Source organism: Castor canadensis, chromosome 8 (genome assembly GCF_047511655.1).
Source record: "Castor canadensis chromosome 8, mCasCan1.hap1v2, whole genome shotgun sequence".
Lineage (NCBI taxonomy): Eukaryota > Metazoa > Chordata > Mammalia > Rodentia > Castoridae > Castor > Castor canadensis.
The window spans coordinates 122,710,501-122,716,846 of NC_133393.1; positions in this window are offsets into that span (position 1 = coordinate 122,710,501).

The window sequence follows — 6,346 nt, forward strand, 5'->3', positions numbered from 1 at the left end:
GAGAAATAAACATTTGTGTTTTAAGACATACATTTAATGGTAATTTGTTATGGCACTTTGAACTAAAACACCCTTCATCTTTCTTATTTTTAAGATAAAAACTTCCTTCTCTTGCTCTTGAAATGTGAAAGTAGTAATTCTTAAGTCATTCTGCAATGGTACCATCTCTTTTTTTTTAAAAAAAATTACTGTTGTGTTGGGGGTACATTGTGGCATTTACAAAAGTTATTACAAATATCAAATACATCATACCTGAATTCACCTCCTCTTCTATTATCCTCTGTCTCCCTCTCCTTCTATTCCTGGAATAGTTTCAAGAGGTCACAGTTTTCCATTTCCATACATGGATGCCATCTTTCTAATGTGAAATCATATTCTTCCTCTAACTAGAAAAATAAGGACTGTGACTGATACTATTTCAGATCAATGGCCAAAGCTTTAAGTCAATGTTTAGAACTTCCCTTCAGAAGTCAAGGAAAAGGTTTAAGATTGGGAAGTAAATATCAATCAGCAAAGCTGTCACCAGAACTATCATTTCAAAACAAAAAGAAAATCATGTAAATCAAATCCTAATAGATTCAGCCCCAGAGCTATGGATATGTTTCAGAGTAAAACAGATAAAAGTTCAGAATAAAACAGAGGATAGATAACTCCATCTGTCCTTCTCTGTGATGCAAAAGATTAAGTTAGAAATAGTCTGGCTAGGGTCTCTAGCCTGGAAGAGTCCAGAAATCAAGACTTTTAAAATGTCCAGTTTCACGAGCAACAATATGAAGATTCTAATATAGAAAGAGATTCTGTGACACTCTCAATATATTATAGCACAATTATAATATCAATAATGATGGTTAGCAATGAGTTCTTAGAAGAATTTCCTGTGTACTTATTTTTCAGTTGTTATTGGTGAAACAGAGTCTGAAAATATAACTAGGGTGTTCTGATAACTCTCTTTGCATCTACTTTTTTTACATTAATACTAGACTCATATTTCACCTAGCTATACCCATAGATGGCTGAGGAGTAAACAGCATTGGTAACATTGGTCATAGGTAGAAGTTGGTTATGGAGGTAAGGTTAGACTGAGATAAAATGTCCTAAACAGGAATTAAAATCAGAAGCATATATTGAAGCTGATTGTACAAATCTACAGATAACAAACCCTGTTTAAAACCCAGAGTGAAAAATATGAATTAAATTAAAATTGGGAAACATTCAAATATTGAATTTCTAGGAAAACAATCAGAAGACAAGATGGCAAAATTGAATGGATTTTGGCATTATTTGTAGAGATAAGAGCTCAGCCTCTTACTACCTATAGTAGGTATAGGTAAGAACTTTCTCAACGAAACCCCAGCAGCACAGCAACTAAGAGATAGCATAGATAAATGGGACCTCATAAAACTAAAAAGCTTCGGTTCATCAAAAGAAATGGTCTCTAAACTGAAGAGAACACCCACAGAGTGGGAGAAAATATTTGCCAGCTATACATCAGACAAAGGACTGATAACCAGAATATACAGGGAACTTAAAGAACTAAATTCTCCCAAAACTAATGAACCAATAAAGAAATGGGCAACTGAACTAAACAGAACTTTCTCAAAAGAAGAAATTCAAATGGCCAAAAAACACATGAAAAAATGCTCACCATCTCTAGCAATAAAGGAAATGCAAATTAAAACCACGCTAAGATTCCACCTCACCCCTGTTAGAATAGCCATCATTAGCAAAACCACAAACAACAGGTGTTGGTGAGGATGCTGGGAAAAAAGAACCCTCATACACTGCTGGTGGGAATGTAAACTAGTACAACCACTCTGGAAAAAAATTTGGAGGCTACTTAAAAAACTAAACATTGATCTACCATTTGATCCAGCAATACCACTCTTGGGGATATACCCAAAAGACTGTGACACAGGTTACCCCAGAGGCACCTGCACACCCATGTTTATTGCAGCACTATTCACAATAGCCAAGTTATGGAAACAGCCAAGATGCCCCACCACTGACGAATGGATTAAGAAAATGTGGTATCTATACACGATGGAATTTTATGCAGCCATGAAGAAGAACAAAATGTTATCATTTGCTGGCAAATGGATGGAATTGGAGAACATCATTCTGAGTGATGTTAGCCTGGCCCCAAAGACCAAAAATCGTATGTTCTCCCTCATATGTGGACATTAGATCAAGGGCAAACACAACAAGGGGATTGGACTTTGAGCACATGATAAAAGTGAGAGCACACAAGGGAGGGGTGAGGATAGGTAAGACACCTAAAAAATTAGTTAGCATTTGTTGCCCTTAACGCAGAGAAACTAAAGCAGGTACCTTAAAAGCAACTGAGGCCACTAGGAAAAGGGGACCAGGAACTAGATAAAAGGTTAGATCAAAAAGAATTAACCTAGAAGGTAACACACACGCACAGGAAATTAATGTGAGTCAACTCCCTGTATAGCTATCCTTTTCTCAACCAGCAAAAACCCTTGTTCCTTCCTGTTATTGCTTATACTCTCTCTACAACAAAATTAGAAATAAGGGCAAAATAGTTTCTGCTGGGTATTGAGGGAGGAGGGAGAGAGGGGGAGGGTGGAGAGGGAGGGGGCAGAGGGGGTGGTAAGGGAGGGGGTCTGGGCAGGTGGGAGAAATGACCCAAGCTTTGTATGCACATATGAATAATAATAATAATAAAAAAAAGCCTGTTTCATCATCCGAAAAATGGGATTCATGATGCTTAATTTACTCTCATCATATTGAACATTAAATGTGCTATCTATAAAATCTATACAGATATTTTAATATAAAATGTACACAAATATGATCATTTTAATATTTTCTGTGGTATTTGGTATATTGCCTAAAATATAGTGTACGATCACTAAATGGGATAACCTATGAGCACATGCATGAAGCAGAAAATAGGATGTAATGGAGAGCTGGATTTTAGTCAAAGCCTTTGATTCCTGTTCTAAACTAGATACTGTGAAATCTGGATCAGGTGACTTAGTCCATGGAAGTAGTATTGTCAACAAAGTAATTCCTATAAAGTATAGTCAAGTTTTTCAATTTTTTTTTGGTGGCACTGGGTTTGTATTCAGGGCCTTGCACTTTCTAGGCAGGTGTTTTACTACTTGAGTCACTCCACCAGACCTATTTTGTACTGGGTTTTTTTGAGATAAGGTCTCACAAACTATTTGCCTTGGGCTGGCTTCAGTGATCCTCGATCTCTGCCTCCTGAGTAGCTAAGATTATAAGTGTGAGCCACAGGAACCCAGCAAATTTTTTCAAATCTTAAAACATATTTATAATACTAACTGTATTTTTTAACTCTGCATATATTTCCCCAACTATTTGATACTTAGGTTTAAATACTAAAATTGTCCGAAAATTGTCCTAGCATTAACAGATGCACTATTCAAATACAAAGAAATTACTAATAGCATATGTAAAATATAATTAAGAAGTAAAAGTACAGCCAAAATATCTGAGATTTTAAAGGAAATGTAAATGATATATTTGTGAACTACATTGTGCATCTGAAAAGGAAACATGAGAATAAATATGAAAGTCACTTGAAGAAATTAGTTTTCTTTTTAAAAAATATCAGCACAATATTAGTTATCACTGTCTCTATAGTCAGGTACTCTAACACATGATAATCATTTCGGTATTGTTTTAGCCTTGCCTATTTCATACTATGATTGCTAAACTTGATTATGGTAAGGAAAACATAACATAGTTATGAAAGGATTACAAAATCGAATTTAATAACAGGAAACCATGGCTGTAATGTGTTATAACCTGAGTTTTTGTTTTTGCTTTCCATTTATTCCATAAGTATTTATTGAGTACCCACTGTGATCTAGCTCTATTCTAGACAGCCATGTTTCCTGAAGCCTTTATTTTCAATAAATGAGGTCAGATGTCATAAATTAAGCAAAATATGAATGAATCCCAACAGGTACCAAACAATGGTGAATATGGCCCAGAAAAGAAGTCATATAATTAATAATACTTTACTGAATATTTAGACTGCGAGGCTACTGTGTTAACAATAAGTGATTGCAGTGAGTGGTAGTGTACACCTGAATTCTCAGCATTCAGGAGGCAGAAGCAGGAGTATTTGGAACATCAGTTTGAAGCTAGTATGGGCCACATAACAAAGGCCTTGTCAAGTAAAAAAACAGACCTAATTGTGAATATCAGAATAAAAGTAGTGATTGCTAGTAAATGGCTATTGTAGTGTTCAGTTGTGGGAGAGTGATGGTTTGAATTAAGTTCAGGTTAGAAAAAAATAGATAAACTTAAAATATTAGTAATATATTCTGGGATAGTATTGTCAGGGCTTGTTTATGTATTTGATGAGGGCATGAGAAAAGAGGTAAAACAGGATACCATATAGATATTTTGCTTGAGCTTCTGGGTGTACATATTTAATTATACACAGAGCTGAAAAAGACTGAGGGAAGGAGGTTTGAAGCAGAAACTGAAGGCTTTCTAGGGAAGGTGCATTACAGTTTGAAAATCCTTTTCTGTATCCAATGGAGAGGATGAGGTGACAGTTGGAGTCCTAAAGAGGGTTCAGGACTGGAAATGTAGAGTTTAGAATTCCCATATGTGTGAATTACTCTGTTTATTTTGACTTCAAGGCTTTGCACTACTATTCTCTTGGTTTTGGCTTTCGTATTCCAACACTTCCTTCATTTTGCATTTTTAAAACTATGTATTCCATAGCCTTTCCTACCACTTTCATTGGCTTGATCTCATTAGGCTCAGGAAATCTGTAGAACCTTTTGAAAACTCAGACTATAGTATAAAAAAAAAACAGTCTGATGGATGAAGTGAACGAAAGAGCATTTATGCCTGAGTCATGGGGCTATCTTTCCTCTCCATAATTTTGGCTTTTTGTTTGTAAAGAATAAAATTTGGTAACTTTTTCAATTTTTTTTAAAATTGAAACTCTTCTTTAAAAAATGTTTCCTGTGGAACACCAGGAAGTAGAAGAGGTAAAGCAGAGATGTTCTCTTCAGAGGAAACTGACAGAGTTCATCCTTCTAAGATAAGACTCTACACCCCTCATTGATAACAAGAGCTGCCCACTCAGGGCTCTGCTTCTGTGCCCTAGAATTATATTATATCTAAGGTCCCACCTTGTGACTGGCCTCTGATTTTTTTAAGATACTACCACAGGAAGGAACTATCTCCTGTAGATTCTGCAGAGTCTGAATTAGTTTTAGAGTTGCCAATTCCAGAATCTACAGATGGTAACCTACACATGTGGGAGAACCTGGATAGACAGAGGTCAGGGAGGGAGATAGAATCTGACACTCAAAAACATTCTGCTTAGTGCAGAGCAGTGCCATTATGATTGGAAACACATGGTACACACAGCCTTGACTGAAAACCGCACTGATAATTGAGACTTCACAGTTGATATTTTGTGTTTCTTCTTGTATTTAGGATCAGGGGCAGAAAAGCTAATTTACATGCATATTTTCTAAGTAATAGAGGGATTGTTATTTTTATTTTTTGCCATTTAAACTGTTTTGAATTGTACAAAAGGAATGACAACGAATAAATACATCATCTCCAAACTTTCAGTGTACACATGGAATATATTTTAGTGGCATTTCCTTTATGAATGTCAAGTCACTGGTATGAGTAATAATATTTATGTTATGCTATAGATAAAGAAGATACTCCATAAATGTTAGTGTGGCTTGAGAGAACTGAAATTTAACATACAATTGTTTTATAAGTGTAACAAATTTTCTGCACACAATTTTAAATTACTTGTTTCGCTATGACTAACAATTACATGCTTAAGTATCATTAGATTTATGCAACTGGGTTTAAACTCTTCCTTCATACTTTCCTAAAGTAAAAGGTTATCATTTCAAAGACTACCAAAATAAAAATGATAGCTGTTCTCTTTTATTGAATATCTATTTTATGCCAGAAATTATTCTATGCTCTTGGGACATACAAGTGAATGAAAACTAATTGACTTACATTGTAGCAGAGAAGAAAGAGACAAAAATAAACTCAGATAGCAATAAATACTTAAAAGGTAAAATATCTAGCACTTAGTACTTGTGCTATTTTTAATAACATCAGTTAATGGAAGATAATAGAGATTCAGCATATTCAATGTAAGGGATAATGTTGGAAGAGGGCAGCTTGCAATACAAAGGGCACATCATTTAAAAATTAATTTGGAGGAAAATACTTTAAAGGAAAACCATTAATCATGAATGTATGTGGGAGCAGAGCCTTCCAAGTAACAGGGAAATTAGAAATGGCCCTGTTCTGGGAGCATTCTTGGAATGGCACAGAGGCCAGTATGACA